This window comes from Caretta caretta, chromosome 14, assembly GCF_965140235.1.
Source record: "Caretta caretta isolate rCarCar2 chromosome 14, rCarCar1.hap1, whole genome shotgun sequence".
NCBI lineage: Eukaryota > Metazoa > Chordata > Testudines > Cheloniidae > Caretta > Caretta caretta.
Window position 1 is genome coordinate 31,043,629 of NC_134219.1, and position 19,000 is coordinate 31,062,628.

The 19,000-nt window shown below is 55.2% G+C and overlaps 1 long non-coding RNA gene and 1 other non-coding gene across 2 annotated transcripts; both read right to left on the reverse strand.

Moving 5' to 3' along the window:
• Positions 1 to 692: 692 nt before the first annotated feature.
• On the reverse strand, positions 693 to 766 carry TRNAN-GUU (transfer RNA asparagine (anticodon GUU)). Its single transcript has one exon. It is a non-coding gene; the product is annotated as a tRNA-Asn (tRNA).
• Positions 767 to 2,866: 2,100 nt separating this feature from the next.
• LOC142068363 (uncharacterized) lies at positions 2,867 to 18,003 on the reverse strand. Its single transcript, XR_012665028.1, has 5 exons — positions 17,876 to 18,003; positions 10,909 to 11,007; positions 7,638 to 7,825; positions 6,603 to 6,717; positions 2,867 to 4,964 (listed from the first exon to the last, which is right to left on the reverse strand). It is a non-coding gene; the product is annotated as an uncharacterized LOC142068363 (long non-coding RNA).
• Positions 18,004 to 19,000: the final 997 nt, after the last annotated feature.

Sequence of the window (19,000 nt, forward strand, 5' to 3'; positions counted from 1 at the left end):
TGACTGGGCTACGAGGAAACCAGGGGTTGCCCCCACCCCATCAAAGCGCAGGAAGCCTTGTACCTTAAGGATCCAGTCTGCCTCATTTTGTTAAAAACTTGTGTATGTTGTCTCAGTAGCAAGGCACTGGGGGGGTCTTGCCACGGGGATTGGCAGCAGTGAGGTGGGATGCCAGAGCAGGCTGTGGGTTGAATGGTGGGTAAGGGAAAGTCTAAGGTTAGATGGTATCCAGTGAGTGAGTGGGAAGTGGTTGGTACATTTCACATGTGCAGTATTGTGCAGGGATTATGCCGGATTATGGCTGCGGGGAAGTGGGCGAGTCTCCCGGGCCAGCAGCTCAGGGGCCAGACAGGAGGGTCCCCTGGCCCGCGGGCTGTAGTTTGACCACCCCCGCTATAGACAGTCGGCCAGTGATGTATGATACCATATTAGGCGCGTCTTCCAGACATGTGGGTGGGAGAGGCGGGGCTGTGTCCTCCTGCTGCTCCGCCCCTCCCCCTGTTCATAGACTATCAGGGTTGGAAGGGACCTCAGCCGGTCATCTTGTCCAACCCCCTGCTGAAAGCAAGACCAATCCCCACTTTTTGCCCCAGATCCCAAATGGCCCCCTCAAGGATTGAACTCTCAATCTTGGGTTTAGCAGGCCAATGCTCAAACCACTGAGCTATCCCTACCCCCCCAAAGCAGGTCCGCATCCCTGGGTGGGCTCGAACCACCAACCTTTCGGTTAACAGCCGAATGCGCTAACCGATTGCGCCACAGAGACTGGGCAGCCAGGCCCCAGGCAGGGAGCAAGTGGCCATAGCCAGCTGCTGGGGAGAGCCTGGCTGGGGAGCGGCGGCAGCAGCAGCCCGATCCCTGCCCGGGCTCAGCTTCCCGGCGAGCCACAGCCCCTCCCTGGCAGGCCCTGTGTGCAGCAGCTGGCTGCGGAGGGGCGACAGCCCAGTCCCCCCACACTCGGCTTTCCAGGGCAGTGGAAGTACCTAAAAGTGAGTGTGCTGGGGGGGGGATGGGACCACTGGCGCCCGAACCGGGGCACTGCCCCCTGCACCACCCTTTCCCCTGAGGCCCCGCCCCCTCGCTCCTCCCCCCCACCTTACAATGTGGAAGTGGGAAGACAGGCGCTGGGGGTGTCTCTCTCTCTCTCTCTCTCTCTCTCTCTCCAGCTTGGGGAGAGGCTCTGACCCGCCCCATCCCGTCCTCTCCCTCCCCCCAAGTTGCCTTTTGGCCCCTCCCCCAATACTAAAACAGACAAGTTCTTACAATAAAAAAAGGGACTAGGCTCCCCCCCTTGAACTGCTGGGGGCCCCAAGCAATTGCTGAGGCTGAGTCTCTCTGTTTATACCCAGGGCTCTGAGTGTACGTAGCCCAGCCCGGCACATGTGCCTCAGTCTCCCCGTACCCTGCACCACCACCTCCAGCTGTTGAAACTGAACTCGCCTTGGCCTGGGCCTGGGCCTGGGCCTGGGCCCCCCTGCCATGCCCCCCCCCCCCCAGAACTGTTCAACCTTCTCTGCCCCGGCCCTGCTGGCTCCCCCTGGGGACGACACTACTCTTCCTGGTTCCACACCATGACCGCCAAAGGCTCACAAACCAGCAGATAAAAAACTCTGCATTTAGTATTTTAAGTCTCATGATTTTTAAGTGGGTCTCACGGTTTTGAGGCCTGATTCATTTTGAACTCTTGTGTTTATCAATACAGAAATTATCTAACCCCTCTCTCTCTCTCTCTCTGTGTCACACACACGCGCGTCACTTAGTCTTACACACCTGCTGTGGGCGCTGACTCCCTGGGCGCAGGAAGAGGGGGCGCGAGGGTGAGGCCTTGGGGGAAGGGGCAGAGTAGGGACGGGGCCATGGGACAAATCAAACTTCTCAGGAGCCTGTCTGTGCCCAATATAGTTTTAAGGGGCTCCTACCTCCCCTCTCCTGCCATGGCTCTTAAAACCAACTGAGAATCTGAACCATCTGCTGCCCAGGGCCCTGGGGTGAGCGGAGCTAATGCCAACCCCAGTATGGCCTGATACGGCCTGCACCCTATTTGTGAGACTAAGGGTGAGAATTTTCACTGGGAGTGGGCTCAAGACACTGCTGGGTTGCAGGCCCGGTACAGTCAACCAGAAATCCCCCCTATCATCACTGGGGTTGGGTCCAGGCGAGCAAGGAAAAGAGAGACGTCTGGTGCACCCCCCTCCTTGCATTGCAGGCTGACATACGCGGTGGAGTGTGAACTACCGCCCTGCACCGCCTCACATACTTGATTTGCCACGGCTTTCATGGGACGGTGGAGGTTGATGCTTCCCTAAACCCTCGGGATACAACTTTCCGACTCTCTTTTCCCCTCCCGCAGCCACTCACACGCTAAACCCCCTGAAAGTAGCAAACACTGAAAACCCATCGCAGGCAGCCTGGCTCCGGGCAAGCAGCAGGAATGGGACGGAAGGGCAGAAGCTCACGTGTTCTCCTCGCCCCTGGCAGAATGCCTTGTGCGGGTTGTACCTGGGGGGTGCAGGGGTGGAATGAGCCGGGGACGTGTGCCCGTTTGAGCGATTCATAGCAGACAAACGAGGCACCTTTGGGGGAGCCTTGTCCAGGCCTGCCATGGGTCAGCTCTCTCAAACCACCACCCCTGGCAGCGCAGGCCTGACCTTTCAGCCCCCTGCAGGCCTCGCTCTCTGTGTACAGGTTAGCGATCGACACCCCCAAAGCTTCTGAGCGTCCCTCGGGAGTACTCAGCCCGTTCCATGGAGCACATGCAGAACTGTGACTCTCTTCCCTCAGGCGCGGTCCACAGCAGCTTGTAAGATTCAATTCAGGCCAACCACTCTATTGAGAACCCAGCACTTAGATATACAGAAAACAGGAACGAGTTTATCATCAAAGAACAGAGATGCAAGCGAGAGTGAATAAATACTGGAAAGTAATGGTTACATAGAAAACCAAATCCTCACACTTTCTAGAGCCGGGGTTCTCACAAATTTTTGGCAGCCTAGGCATGCGGCTCTGACAATACTTTACTAACTCTAGGAAAAACAAACAAATAAATTACATGTGCATATTTACATAGGGATTTTTTGCAGACTCAATAATAAATATAAGGTACAGTTGTGTCCTATCTTTACTGGACCTAAACACAGAACAAACCAGTGCTTTGCACAGTCTTGTCTTTTTTGTTGTTCTTTTGCTTTTTTGGTCAAAGGTGGACGGCTGTACAACAATTCTGAACTAAATTTAAAAATGCTTTACATAATAGAAAGAATAATGACTAATAATGAAAGAATGTATCTGCCAATATGTCCAAAATTTCTTTCACAGACAAAAAAACCCAATCAACCTAGCCCAGTAATAATAATGATAATAGCAACAACAAAATCTGAGCCATTGCTGTTGTCTTTTCAGCTTGGTTTTTGCATCATTTAACAGCTTGCGCCTCTGAAGCTCACCGTGGTAATTTGGTTCAACTTCCCTTGCACAAGTGCTGTAGGGATGTAGCATGACATACGTTTCAATTTGATGAATTTCTCTCTCACACTGCAACTTGCTCAGAAACGGAATCGGATAGCTTCAGAAACACAGGAAACTGCCTTTCCCCCTGATGCTGAAGTGTTCCTTTTTCTTTCTCTGTTTTGCTTTTCTTAGCAGAAGGTCCCAGAGGAGCCACCTGCTGTCACATTCAAGGTCATTTTCTGGCACTAGATTATTTGAAATACTTTCTGATACCCAGTCACATTTTTAACTTTCACCTCCCCACCCATGAACAATCACAACCTACCCAAACACCACACAGTGAGATGGCCCATAGCCACTTACAGAGCCACAGTAACATGAGATGTAAACACAGTGATTAGAGGTCTATAAAATCATGAGTGGTGCGGAGAAAGTGACTGAGGAAAAGCTATTTACTTGTTCCCATAACACAAGAACTAGGGGCCACCAAATGAAATTAATGGGCACCAGGTTTAAAACAAATAAAAGGAAGTTCTTCTTTACACAGCGCACAGCCAACCTGTGGAACTCCTTGCCTGAGGAGGTTGTGAAGGCAAGGACAATAACAGGGTTTAAAAGAGAACTGGATAAACTCATGGAAGTTAAGTCCATGAATGGCCATTAGCCAGGATGGGTAAGGAATGGTGTCCCTAGCCTCTGTTTGTCAGAGGGTGAAGATGGATGGCAGGAGAGAGATCACTTGATCATTGCTTGTTAGGTTCACTCCCTCTGGGGCACCTGGCATTGGCCGCTGTCGGCAGACAGGATACTGCGCTGGATGGACCTTTGCTCTGACCCAGTCTGGCCCTTCTTATGTTCTTAGCCAAAGAATACACTTTGCGACTTCAAAGAAAACCACACCGATATAGCTCAGCTCTGCTGGCATGGTACTATTTAAAAGGGAGTGCGCATTAGGATTTATGGCATTTAGAAGGCACCTTTAATACTTAACATCTCAGCGATTCTTGGGGCACTTTGGAGGCTCTTGTGGCTGCAAAACAATCAGCTGGTGGCTGCATTTGAGAAATGCTGTTCTGAAATCTAAACGAACAAGGCCTTCCCTTCTCTCATTTCCCTAGCGTGTGGCTGAGACTCCTTCTCATGAGATCACTCCCTCTCAGCTGCAGAGAAAAGCTTGACAATGTGACCCTGAGTTTAAAGGTTCAAAAGCAGAAGGCACATACGAAGAATCCACAGTTTAAACGAGACACACTTAATGCTTGAGGGCCCTGCTGCCTGATTTTGAGATCCTGGCCAGGCTGACGAATGGGGACTTGGCTCGTTCAAGTAGGTGTGAGTTGGATCAGTGTCACTTCTAGGAGTCTCATTTCGAGCCCCCTTCCAGTGCAGTCTCTTTTCCCATCACATACACCTCAGGTTTGCTACAGATCCACCGTCTTTCCATGTAGCACCGTGAGCTGCTGACCCCTTTCTCGTTGTTAAGATACGCGCAGTCACCTCCTCCTCTTATCTGAAACCTGCAACACAGAAGCCAGGGAGCTGCAGTCAGGCAGAGGCCGGGCATTTCACACCAGTCCCAGCCAGGGGAGCCGTTCTCCACAGTGCAGGCCTGAGTGCGGAGCAGCTACTCTCCCAGCCCCTCAGGAGCAGAGCTCAGGACAGCGGGGGCTTTGCAGAACCGCTGACTGTTCGTGACCTTCTAGGCTGAGCAGCCCACAGGGGTGCTGGAGAATGGAAAGTCCCCAGCAGGACGGAGAGAATTTGTTAGACTGATTGTCAAAAGGGACCGGTCCTCTAACAAGAGGGGCAGACCAGAACCAGATGACCAAGCAGGAAAAGCGGGGGGCAGGAGGGATCTCACTTCCTTGAAACACACGGAGCAGAACCAAGATGACACTGAAAGAGGAAATCGCATTCAGGGGTTTCCTTTTCCATTGATCTATAACTCTTGAGCTTTCCATTGGGAATGGGGGAAAAAGAGAGTGTTGAAGAAGTTCCTTTGTGAAAGCATGTGTGCCTTGTTTGTAATCCTCACGTGACCCTCCCAGAGTTCCTCTGGAGTGGAGGGTGGAGCTCTAGGGACAACATGCCTCTCGGGAGGTTTGGGAGGGTTCAGACCTGGTTTTGGGTCCTACAGTAGCTGATCTGCAGGGTCCCACCTCCTAAGGAGGGAACCAGACAGGGAGTCTGTACCCCAGGAGAGGGCCATAGAGGCCCAAACTCGGGGCAGTGTCTGGAGGCTATTCAGACCCAGTGAGGCTGGAAGCAGGTGGGATCCAAAGGTTGGGTCCAATACAGCAGAATGGGGACTGTCCATTGGGGAGCCCTGACCCAGCGCCATAACAGCCTGAGTTTTCAAAGTACTGAAGTAACCCAGACCAGGGAAGTGGGGGGTCTCCATCCCCCTCTAATGGCTGGCCTGCATAAGAGCTTTATCAATCGGGGGGGGTTTCAGTTAAAGAAGTGGATTCTTTCGCTCCTATGGCAGAGGCTCATGCTTCTAGTGCTGAATTCCGGGGTTCAAACCCTGCTCCGGGCTCAAGGTTTTTGATCACACTTGGAGCCCACTGAAACCCATCGCGGGGTGTTGGCTGGGCAGCCATCACTACTGTACCCCGTTCCCGTGGGAGCCCCAGGTGTCCAGCACCTGTGAACCGCAGGCTCCTTTAACATTGGTGCCTTGCTGCGGATTCAGAGGCCTCACCAGCCAAGTCACTCAAACCTGCCGGCTGAAATCCCCAGCGGGACCTGCACCTGCCATGCACTGCTCGGCATGCTGCCCTCTCTAGCAGCCACTGTTAACCTGAGCTCCCTGCTGCCTCCTTTCCCCAGGGGGGGTCAGACACCCCAGGGACCTTGCTGAAGAGGGCTGGGGGAGAACAGCGAGTGTCCCAGCTGAAATCCCAGCGCGCTGCGAGGGCACCTCTGGCTATGGCGGGCTCTGTCTCCGGCCCAGCTCCGTGCTGCGGGGAGGAGCCGAGAGTTCAGGGACACGCCGGCTCCCATCTGTCTCCGATACACGCAGGACGCGAACGGACCAGGGTCGTGTCTGGTTGTTTCACCAGCACTGAGTGGTGGATCTACCTGAGCTCAAACAGTCAGACACCAGAATCCCAAGCCCAGGGGATTAGTCCAAAGGGGCGAGAGAGACTCACAGGTCGTTGAATTCGGTGCCATTGGCCCATGTCCAGGGCTGACCCTGCTCCCTCCGGAGGCCGATCCAGTGGTCATAGACACCCTTATGGTGCAGCAGGAACGCCTTAAAGAAAGCTGAGGGACAGCAGGTATCAGCCCCAGCTCCAGTGCTTCCCCACCCCCACCCCCCAGGGCTCTGTGCCGCAGAGAATCCCAGCTGCATATTCATAGAGTGTCAGGGTTGGAAGGGACCTCAGGTGATCTTCTAGTCCCACCCCCATCCCCAGTTAAATCATCCAACAGATGTTTGCCCCATACCCCTAAATGGCCCCCTCAAGAATTGAACTCACAACCCTGGGTTTAGCAGGCCAGTACTCAAACCACTGAGATATCCCTCCCCCCATATTGAAGGGTGCTCAGTTTATTTTCGGCGGGGGTGTTTCCCCTCCCTTTTGCAAAGTACAAGATCACCCAGGCAGTATTAACCCTCCCCCTGCACAGAGCAGCCCCGCCCCGGTGCTCCCAGTCACCCGCACCCCAAGTCCCCCTGGGCTGGGGGCAGCTGCTGGGTCTGAGCTCTCTGCAGAGACATCTCTTCTCACAGATCAGCCCCCGCTCACCACAGCAAGGCAGGAGGAGGGAGCGAGTCAAGCTGAAGTGGGAGGGTCAATGTGAGAGGATCCCCTCCTCCCGCGCCTCCTCAGCTGGCTGCTCCTTTCCCATCCCCACAACAGGAGCACTGGCTGGGTTCTCGGTCCCTCTCCAGCAGCCAGCAGGCCAGGAGATGCCTGAGCCAGCCCTGCCCTAGGAAGAAGCTGTCTCCCTATTTGGGGAGCGGGGAGCGGAGAATGGGCAATCCCTGTGATCACACACTGACAGTAGGGCCCTGGGCCCAGCCAGGGCTGGGATTCAGATCCTGGAAGTTCATTCACTCCGGCCTCCCAGCACGGGAGGGGTCAGAGCTGCTCCTCACCCCGCAGGGGCAGAGCCCAGGTCCTACTGCAGCAGCCGCCGCTGAGCCAAGGCCAGTGTCTGGCAATTCGAGAGTCTCTCACCATTTCCTGCTCACTGTCGATCCCAGCCAGGGAGGCACCCGGTGCAGAGCAGCGGCTCTAGCTGTCGGTCCAGCTCCCTTCCCTCTCGGAGAAATAGTAGCATTTCCCTCGGTATCCGACCCAGCTGTCTGGGCACGAGGGTCCAGCAGGGGGGCACAGATCAGCTGATGAAAGCTTAGATGCCAGCACTGAGAATGAGACAGTCACACGGAGGGTAAGAGTTGCACCTAGAATTGGGCATTTGACTGGTACAAAAATTGGTCAATTGACCAGTCAAATGTGTCAGATAGTGGTCAGATATTTTAAAATACTAAATTTATCAGAACAGTAACTAAAAAGAGCAAGACGTCATTGTCTCCAGTAGGTTTAGCTTTAGATAGATACGGATCTACCTAATTTTTTTTTAAAAATGTACTTCATTGACAGGTTTCAGAGTAAAAAGAAAAGGAGTACTTGTAGCACCTTAGAGACTAACCAATTTATTTGAGCATGAGCTTTCGTGAGCTACAGCTCACTTCATCGGATGCATATTCCACGGTATGCATCCAATGAAGTGAGCTGTAGCTCACGAAAGCTCATGCTCAAATAAATTGGTTAGTCTCTAAGGTGCCACAAGTACTCCTGTACTTCATTGAGTTATTTTAACTCAGAAAAAAAAGGCAAAACACTGAAACCAAGTTCTGAAAAACACCAGTGAGGCTCCAAGGCGCAATCCGAAAGGCAGGCTGCCTCCTACCCCCAGGGCTCTCGCTGGAGCATTTGATTGTGGCCAAACAGGCAGTCAATTAACCGGCTTGCCAAGCCTACTGGGATCCCCAGCTGGGGCTGGTCCAGGGCAATCAGACGCAGGGGGACGGAGGCGTTTGTCACAGTAAATTTGCCTGGCAAGAAGGATTCCAGGGACACTCCCAGCCTGGGAGGGACTGACACAGCTCAGAGCATTTCACCCCAGGCACAAGATTAACAGCTGGACCTTCAACCTCGCAACAAACAGCAGGTGAACAACTGAGAAGAACGTGGGAACTTTCACTCAGGGACATGAAAGCCACAAGGGGGTGCCAGAAACCACAGCCACGGGAAGTGACCTGTTGCACTGTGGGCCAGGAATGATGTAACTTTATTCACCTCCTACCTGCAGACTTTTCTTTCCCCAAACACAGCAGCAAGAAAGGCACTTTCTGGAAGCCCTCACGGCACTGTAACCCTTTCAGAGCCATGAAAGAGCAGCAGGGGGGTCACCCATAAGTGACACCAAAGAGGATTTGAAAGGCCTGTCTAGTTGAGAGGAGTCGGACTCAAACCCCTCCAGACACTTTTGAGCACATCGCTTTTCTTTGCACCACAGTAACTCGGTAGCTGGTTTTCAAGCCTTCCCATGTGGTTGACGCTCAGCGTGGAACAGACACTCTGAGTCTGGAAGAGTTAGGAAACGTGGCAGCGGTGATCTTAAAACGAGCATGTGTTCACCTCACTCACAAGGCATGTCTGACCCTGTAGATTTAACTGTCCAGTGCACGGTAGCCAACACCCCTCCCCTACTGAACTGAGCAGAGAAGTCAGTGACTAACAGTTGATGGCACAGGCTGTCTCCACCATCCATCTCCAGGTCAGATGCCACATGTTCTGCAGAGCTCCCTGCACCTGCAGGTGTTTAACCAACCCTAAGCTCACAGATTCCCACCTTACACAGCGAGAGTCAATGCTGCCCATTGCAACAGCCTGCCATTACAGCAGGGAGCTGGGATTCAGGGCCCATCTGTATCCGAGCAATCTGCACCGGTATAATCACAGTGACGCAGTGACATCAGGGCAAACACCTCCTGGAGATGCGCTGGAGCAGTGCGGCTCGCTCTGGTAACTTCCTGCAGCGAACTGCACCAAGGCAAGCTCCTTTGTGCACCAGTGCGGTGCGTCTCCTTTAGCGGTTTGCACCAATTCAACTGCACGGATGTCATGACATCGGCACAGAGGATTCCTAATGCAGACAGACCTGGATTCAATCCCCTCTGCCAGCTGCTAAACCCTCCTCGGGCCCAGTGATCAGATCCCAGGGCAATAGAGAAATCCCACCCCCGACAGTCTCCAGCACCCCCTGCCCCAGACAACAGGGGGATACAGCAGGGTTCATGTTCACCGCAAACAGACGCCCTCTGCACGAGCACACACCGTCTGTGCAGCCGGGGGGAGCGAATGGTGCTACGGGAGCCTTCATGGCCACGCTCAGCGATTGGGGGGTTTCCACACTGCGCTGGTGGAGGGGTCTAGACTGAGTTCTCCGGCTCCTTTCAATAACACGGCAGCACCTGCCGCCTGGCCACAGGCATGACCTGAAGATCCAGGAAGGCCAGGCTGGTAACCTCAGAGCAACACAGGGAAGGCAAAGGGCTCAGGGTTGCACTGCACCCTGTCCCATTGGACACCCTGGTCAGGGACTGCTTCACGGCGCGTGGCAAAGGTGACTTGGACCCAAAGTGCTCAGAGATGGGCTGGGGGGGGCTAATGCTATTCGACATTGGTGAGGCCTCATCTGGAGTACTGTGTCCAGTTTTGGGCCCCACACTTCAAGAAGGATGTGGATAAATTGGAGAGAGTCCAGCGAAGGGCAACAAAAATGATTAGGGGTCTGGAACACATGAGTTATGAGGAGAGGCTGAGGGAGCTGGGATTGTTTAGCCTGCAGAAGAGAAGAATGAGGGAGGATTTCATAGCTGCTTTCAACTACCTGAAAGGGGGTTCCAAAGAGGATGGCTCTAGACTGTTCTCAATGGTAGCAGATGACAGAACGAGGAGTAATGGTCTCAAGCTGCAGTGGGGGAGGTTTAGATTGGATATTAGGAAAAACTTTTTCACTAAGAGGGTGGTGAAACACTGGAATGCGTTACCTAGGGAGGTGGTAGAATCTCCTTCCTTAGAGGTTTTTAAGGTCAGGCTTGACAAAGCCCTGGCTGGGATGATTTAACTGGGAATTGGTCCTGCTTCGAGCAGGGGGTTGGACTAGATGACCTTCTGGGGTCCCTTCCAACCCTTATATTCTATGATTCTATGATTCTATGTCAGTCAGATCGTCCCGACACAGAGAGTGCCCAGGTGCAGGGGTCTGGGAGGGAGCAGGAAGAGGGTTGGGGAGGAACATCCCCCAGGAATCCTCTGTCCCAGGGGCAGAAGCCAGACAGGCTGGGAGGAGAGAGGGACCGTGGCAGGTCACGGGGAATGGGATGCACAGAGACTGTAGATGGAGGGGAAGGGAGCAGGGCGGAAGCTGGGAACTCACCTGCCAGAGCAATGATGGCAGCGATCAAAGCAGACGATACAACTATCAGTGCAACCACAACTCCACAGGTTGGACTTTTCTGGCAGTTACAAGGAGGGTCTGAAACAGAAAGACCCGTCAGGCAGGGCTGGGAGGACACGTCTCACTGACAGCACCAGGGCTGGAGCTGCCCTGGAACATGCACCGTTCTGTCGATTGCTCCTTCCCTCAGACGCTCTGGGAGAGGAGCCCGGAGGGTCAGGCAGACCCCCCCCACCCCCAAGGGCAGATGGAGGGTCCATGGCTCCCCAGAGCTGCCCTGGGGCTGTTACCAAGATCCGGCTCTGTCTGGGTAGCAAGGCCTCAGAGCAGCAGCCGGGCCATGGTAAGAGCCGCAGCTGTGGGGAACTACAGACCCTCCACCTGCTCTGGGCAGGGAGACTGGGGGAGGGATACGGACCAGGGGCTGCTCTTGGCAAGTGGAGGGTCATCCACGGCTCCCTGCAACTGCCTGGACTCCCCAGCTGGACTCGAGCTGCCAGCCAGAGGCGGGGTGGGGGGGACCTGAGGGGGAAGAGAAGGGGGAGGGGCAGGGCCAAGTGACAAAAAGCGGCTCTTCGCTCTCAGCAGCCCCAGCTGCTGGCCCCATCGTCTCTCTCAGCGACACTCAGGTCACAGACGCTGCAGCAGGTGCTGGGCTGGGGTCGGCTCCTCTCGGTCTGAGTGAGTCCGATTTGGCAGCAGCAAAGCCGAGGCACAGGTCCTGGCCCTGGCTCCCCGTCCCTGCTCCAGGCTCTCCAGCCGATCTGAAACCCAGACGGACCAAGCAGGACGGGTCAGGGGTGGGGGAGGCGATTTGTGGTTTCTCGTTCCCTGCCCAGCAGCCCAACCCCCTGCCAGAGGCGGTGCCATGATGATTAAAACCCCTTAACTCCCATCGGCCCCTCTGCCCCCCAGGGCCTCAGAGACCTGATCTGCTACAGGCCCCGCTCACCCGTGACAGGCACTCAGTTGGGGGGTGGGGGAGAAGACCCTCCTCACACACACAATCCTCCTGGAAGTAAGTGTGAGTCGGATATCAGAAGGGGTGGGGATGGGGCTCAAAACAGCCCTGTCCCTCAAGTCCCCTCCTTGAAGGACAGGACTTGAACCAGTGTCCTGCGCTCCTCTGCCCAGCCCCTCCTTTCCCTTCCGGGGGGGGCTCTCCCGACCCCCCTGCCCTTCGACCCGGGGCCCGCCCCCCAAATCGCCCCCCTTTGGCACAGAATCCGCGCCCTTCGGCCAAGGACCGGCCGCCGCGCTGCACTCCCCATGCGGTCCCCAGGCACCCCCCGAGCCCCGCCTCCCATTCGGAGCCCTGCCTCGATTTGGTTCCCAGCCCCCGCCCGAGCTCGGCCCCCATTCGGAGCCCCGCCCCCCATGCGGTCCCCAGCCCTGAGCCCGAGCCCCGCCACCCATTCGGGCCCCAGCCCCTCCCCCTCCAGTCCCCGGCCCCTCCCCTTCCGGTCCCCAGCCCTGAGCCCCGCTCCCCATTCGGGCTCCGGCCCCGAGCCCTCCCCATTCGGTCCCTTCCCCCTCTGGCCCTCCAGCCCCTCCCCATTCGGTCCCCAGCCCCTCCCCCTCCGGGTCCCCGGCCCGCCCCCTCCCCATTCGGGCCTGCGGGCCCCCCTCGCCCCAGCCCGGCTGAGGCTGGAACCAGCCAGCAAACCCCGCCGCGCGGTGAGCGAGCCACCGCCGAGCAGCCAGCAGCACCCACCGGCCCGGGGACCGGGAGCGTCTCACTCCGCGGGAAGAGCACCCGGCGCCGAAGCAGGGGGAAGGAGCTGAGGTCCCACCAGCCAGGCTCGACCCCATTACCCGCTAAGTTTGCAGCCAATCAGAGCCGACCTAAGAGAACAGCTGAGACTTCGGTTCCCAAGTTTCATCACCACAAGGGCCAGTCCCCGCCCTCAGTCCCGCCTCCATTTAACCCGGCTCCCCCTGCTCTATTGCATCCGACACAAACTGCTTGTCTTCGCTTTCAAGGCCCTTCCCGTACTCTCCTCTCCCAACCGGACATCTCTCATTCACCGTCCCAAGGTGTTGACTCCCACCTCCAAAACTGTATCTATGCAAACTGAGGCACCTATCCTCCTTTCAGGTATTTTTTTCATCCCTTGACTGATGACACATGTGAACCCCCCCCGCCCTTCGGCCCGGGGCCCGCCCCCCGAATCACCCCCCTTTTGCCCAGAATCCCCGCCCTTCGGCCACGAACCGGGCCCCGCCACCGCGCTGCCCTCCCCCCCGCCCGAGCCCCGCCCCACATTCGGGCCCCAGCCCCGAGCCCCAGCCCTCCGGTCCTGAGCCCTCCCTCTGCCCATTCGGTCCCCAGCCCCTCCCCCTCCGGGCTGCCGCCCGAGCCCCCCCCACATTCGGGCCCGTGGTCCCCCCTCGCACCAGCCCGACTGTGGCTGGAACCGGCCCGCAAATCCCGCCGCGCAGCGAGCGAGCCACCGCCGAGCAGCCAGCAGCACCCACCCACCCGCGGCCCGGGCAGGGACCCCTGGGACCCGGAGCGTCTCACCCGCAGGAACTGCGCCTGGCGCCGCAGCCGGGGAAAGGAGCTGAGGTCCCAGCAGCCAGGCGGGCTCGCAGCCGGATCGCACCGGGTGAGTTCGCAGCCACAGAGCGGCTGAAGAGCAACCGGCTTCCCTGTGACCACTGCGCCAGCTTCGTTTCCACGTGGGTCTGAACAGCGGAAACGTCAGTGCCCGGGTGTCACAACAGCGGCTGATCCTCGCCCTCAGCCCTGGCTCCATTTAACCACTGGACTCCCGGCCGCTCCGCTCCCCACAAACCTTCCCCCTCTCTCCCGGGCTGGCCTGATGCCCGAGCGGCGTCCGCCCGGCCCCCGGGCAAAGCTCCGATCGGGGCTCAGTCCTTGCCCTCCCTGGCCTGCCCGCCCTGCCAGCCCTCCTCCTGAAACCTTGTCCTCCCTCTGCCCTCCCCTGCTCCCCCGACCCCTCTGATCGCTGCTTCCCCCTCCTTCCAGCTCTCTGGGGCCCTTCCACATGCTCTGTCCTTGGTCCCCTGGGGCTGACCAAATAGTATATAAACACATGGGGTGGGGAGGGTCCTTAATGGTTTGTTTCGGTGTAACAATGTGTTACAAGGAGGGGGGAGGTCTTGAAAAAAAAAAAAAAAACACCAGTGAATGTGACATGGTTTATGGCCAGCCTCCCTCTTCTGTTCTCTTCTCCCTCTGCCCCTCCTCTCTGGGTTGTCTCCTCTGTAAACACAAATTCAACTCCCCTCTCGATGCTGACAACTCACCCATTTGCCTCTCTGCACCAGCCCCATCTGCTGGCCAAATGAACACCTCAGCCTGTCTCTGGGACATCTCCTTGTGCCTACCTAGCTGTCAGCTCAAGCCCAACATGGCTAAAGCAGAGCTCTCTATCTCTCCCCTCCTGTCCAAGCCCTCTCTATTGCCTCCTTTCTCCATCGCTGTGGACAACGCCAGCATCCTGCCTGTCACTCAGGCCCATAACCTGTCATCTTCCACTCACACCTCTCTCTAGGTCAGGAGTGGGCAAACTTTTTGGCCCAAGGGCCACATCGGGGTTGCAAAATGGCATGGGGGGCTGGGTAGGGAAGGCTGTGACTCCCCAAGTAGCCTGGCCCCCACCCCCTATCCGCCCCCTCCCACTTCCTGCCCCCTGACTGACCCCCATCCCTGACCGCCCCCTCTGGGACCCCATCCCCTAACCAACCCCTGTCCCCTGAGTGCCCCGACCCCTCTCCACACCCCTGCTCCCTGACAGCCCCTCCCCCGGGAATCCCACACCTATCCAACCCCCCCGTTCCCCATCCCCTGACCGCCCACCCTGAAACTCCACCCCATCCAACTGCCCCCTGTCCCCTGACTGCCCCTTATCCAACCCCCCCCACACCCCCTTACCACGCTGCTCAGAGCAGCAGGAGCTCGCAGCCCCACCACCCGGTAGCAGCAGCAGGCCAGAGCGCCGACGGCGCAGTGAGGTGAGGCTGCAGGGGCGGGGGGACAGTAGGGGGGGAACTGGGGGCTAGCCTCCCCTGCCAGGAGCTCAGGAGCCGGGCAGGACAGTCCCGCAGGCCGGATGTGGCCCGCGGGCCGTTCTTTGCCCACCTCTGCTCTAGGTCCTCACATCCAGGGCTGTGCTTAAGTCTTGTGGAGTTTTCCTGCATAACATCTCTAAGATACAGCCTTTCCTCTCCATCCACACAGCTAAAATTCCCATCGAGGCTCTGATCACATCACATCTCAGTTACCGCCACATGCTTCTCTTCTCCCTCTTGCCCAGCTCAGATCCATTCAGAATATTGCTGCAAGCTGCAAAGATCATTCTCCTAGTCCACTGCTTTCACCATGTCACCCCTCTTTGCATCCCTCCACTGGCTCCCCCTTCTCTATTGCATCAAACAGAAGCTGCTTGTCTTCGCTTTCAAGGCCCTTCCCGTACTGTCCTCTCCCAGCCTGACATCTCTCGTTCACTCTACCAAGGGGTTGACTCCCACCTCCAATCGGTCCATGCTGCCAGCAACACCCACTTGTTAAATTTTCAGACAACCCCATTCGTGCTTTCTGCCACATGCCCTTCATGCTCGGGAGGAGAGCCCCTTAAACATTTGCAAACCTACCTCATTATCCATCTCCAATTCCCAAATCAAAGCTCTTCTTTGCCCTGAGGTCTACCAAAAATTCAACAATCTGTCTCCTGGGGTGCTGAGACCACTGCCTATCATACCGACTAATACAGTCTCATTATTTCCTTCCACTCCCCTGTCTGTCTGTCTGTCTCCATCTGTCTCTTGTCTTATACTTAGATTGTCAACTCTTTGGGGCAGGGACTGTCTTTTGTACTATTTTGTACAGCACCTAGCACAATCGGGTCCTGATCCATGACTGGGGCTTCTATGTGCTACAGTAATACAAATAACACAGGCTAGAGAATGCCACTATTATGGCTTCAGTGCCCTCCCCCCCCCCCCAAAAAGCAGCAAAACAAAAACAAAAAAATCAACCTCCCAGCTCAAAAAGTATGTGTTTACATTCAGCTGGCTAACTCAATGTAAACTACTAGTAGAGGTGAGGGAGAGGTGTCTTTTAGCTTGATGTAGCTCGTCCAGGAATGCTATATGCTCAGCCTGGAATTTACCTGGACAAGTGACACAGAGGTTAAAGCCACCAGTGCCTTGTCTCCACTAGGATTGTACATCAAGTTAGCTATCTTCGTGTAAACACACTTTTGCAGTGAAGACCATGCCTGGGAGACTCCGACCTCAAGCCCCTAACTTCTGGTTGAGCGAGACATTATTTGCAACCTTTAAGAGCCCACTGATTGAAAGAGGTTAAACACACACAACATTTCTCCATTTTATCCTTGTGCAATTGACCGCACTCTGCAGTGTCGTCAGTTTCACTGCTTCCCCCAGAGAAGCATTCACCAAATCTTTGGAAGCTGTGCACTGCTTCACGACAATACAATCAGTCATATCTCTGTCCCCCCCACCACACCCTCCACATGTGTGTTCCTAAAGACCTAATCCTCTTTATTTATACCTCTTCTGTACCCCTCTAACAAGTGCTTCATACACATCCCCAGGGGAAGGGGAGGGCAAATGAGTGCACCCCACACTCAGAGAGACACTGACCTGGGAGCGATTTCTAGACACGGTTGGAAATCTTTTCCAAAGGAAGGATTGTCTGTAGAAAAGGGACTATTTTTGGAATGCAAGGGTTTTTCGTGAAAGATTGTCAAGACTATAGGAATTTCCTGGTTTCACAATATTGTTCTGACACTTTTAAAATCAATCTTTTGTTCACTACATACTCTCTTCCATGCCTCCACCCCCTTTAACCCAAAACCTGAGTTTGTTCTAAGTGAAAAAATACAACTAAAAATGTTTGCAAAAACGTTGATATACATTTAAACATTTGATGAGTCCCACCGCAGAGATGGCTGCATTTCGGCATTGGATGAGCGATCGCTGCGCATTGTTACTATATGGCTGTCAACCAGCTGCTGCACCCAACCCCAGAGGCAGTTATATTTCAGTACTTGGCAAGCAATCCCTGGGCAACGTTGCTGCATGGCTATTGCCAGCTGCCCCAACCCAGAGGTGGCTGCATTTCATGCACTGGGGCTGTGATATACCATAGGGATTAGGCAAGCTGAGGACTCAAGAAGTAGACCTAAAAAACCTGTATCTATGGAAACTGAGGCAGTAACACACCTATCCTCCTTTCAGGTATTTTGTTCATCCCTTTCCTGGTGACACATGTGAAACTGGATCATACCAGCTTCAGGGTAGAGACCATGCAGTTCTAACTAAGTGTCTCTACAGCACCTAGCACAGCTCTTCAGGGCAGAGACAGTCTCTTACTACATACAGATACAGCACCGAGCACAATGGAACTCTGTTCTGCTGGGGACCATAAATCACTGAACATTAAATCCCACCAAATGAGGGTAAATCCATCCTCATCATCGTATCCGCTCATTATACTCCACACCTGAACATAGCCATTATATGAATAATATACCCCCATATCTCAATGTCTGTACTTTGACCCGTTAAGCTTTTACCCCCAATCGGGGACATTGCAGATTATGTATTCCTTACGCCAACTGTTCCTAAACCGAATTTCGCACCCCTTGATAATCTGTACCTTATTCCCTGATAACCAGAAATTTCTATGCTTAAACTCTGTACCGTTTTCTTTTTACTTCAACATCATCTTAATAAAATTATTAAATCTGCAAATAATAGTACATCATTCATGTGTCCTGGGAGGCCCTTTAGCCCACCTTTGGGGGCTGTAAAAACAACAATAGGGCTGCTGCAATATCAGGGTCTTCCAAATAACCTCTGATCTCCACCCAAGCCCGTGTCCCCCTTTGCAGAGCAGGGGGTTGTGAGTCAGTTTCACAAGCCACTGCTACGTAGGAAGATCACAGCTTACCGCGTGCAGGGACTCCATGGCTGCAGCACTCCTTGCAGGTCAGGTCCCTGCTCCATGTCCCCCTCTCTGTGCATTAGCAGAGGGGGGAGCCCGAACTCCCCTCTTCACACACATCATGTCTTCCCCCATTGCTAGTGCAAGGAAAAACCCGCGAAAAAAGCCAGCCACAAGGGGACTGCAATGTACACAGGGGCGTGGCCATATACTATATTAGCATACTGATCCTGGATTGGACAAGGCACCAAGAGCCGTAACTACATCTGCTGTTGAAATGAATGAAACTTTACCGTGGTGGCGGGACATTTGTAATGACACTGATCAGATTAGCACAAAGCGCGCCAAATCCCTTCAAGGGGACCGAGCTCTTTAGTTTACCCCTCCGACGTGTGCAGCAGGGAACAGACAGCATGGGCCATTGCAGTGTCTAACAACCTGCCACGGCAGTAAAGGACCCAGGGGGTCAAGCACGTGATTTAGAGCCATGATAGGAGCCTCCTGGCTCATGGCCACTTCTTGCTTGCTGGTTGCCAGAAGCCAAAGAGGACCAGAGCATGCAGATTATACACAGCAGTCAGGCAATGACCAAAACCTGCTGGATTATGCAGGGCCCATGGCTGGCTGGCTGCAGGGCTGGGACAAAGACCCAGGATGGGTTTACAGCCGCGTTGCAGCCACTTGACCTAGGGAGCAGTGTGCGGGGAATGGGGGAGCGAGAGAGGCTGCTGGGGCTTGCAGGCTGAGGCCCTGATTCCAGGCAGATGTGGGGCACTGGTTTAGGTTACATGGTGCATGGAGGGGGGCTAGGCTGAAGGGTGCAATCTGACCCTCCAGCCCTCCATCAGTGTTTCACCTCTCAGAGGTGCACATTGATTCCAGGGGCCGTGACTGCGGAGTTCATTCCCAGCTCTGGGGTTTCTTTATCGCAGTCGCTGGGGGCTGCTCCCACCTTCCCTCCCTGATTCTTTCGGTTTTTCTTCTTCTCCCTCCTCTCTTCTCTCTCTTTCCTTCTCCAGCTCCTGCTTCTACCCCAGTTCTTTCTCTCCCCCGTCCCCTTCCTGTGTTTCTCCTGTTCCCCCTTTTCTCAATCCTCCCTCCTTCCTTTCCTCACCTCAATTTCAATCTCTC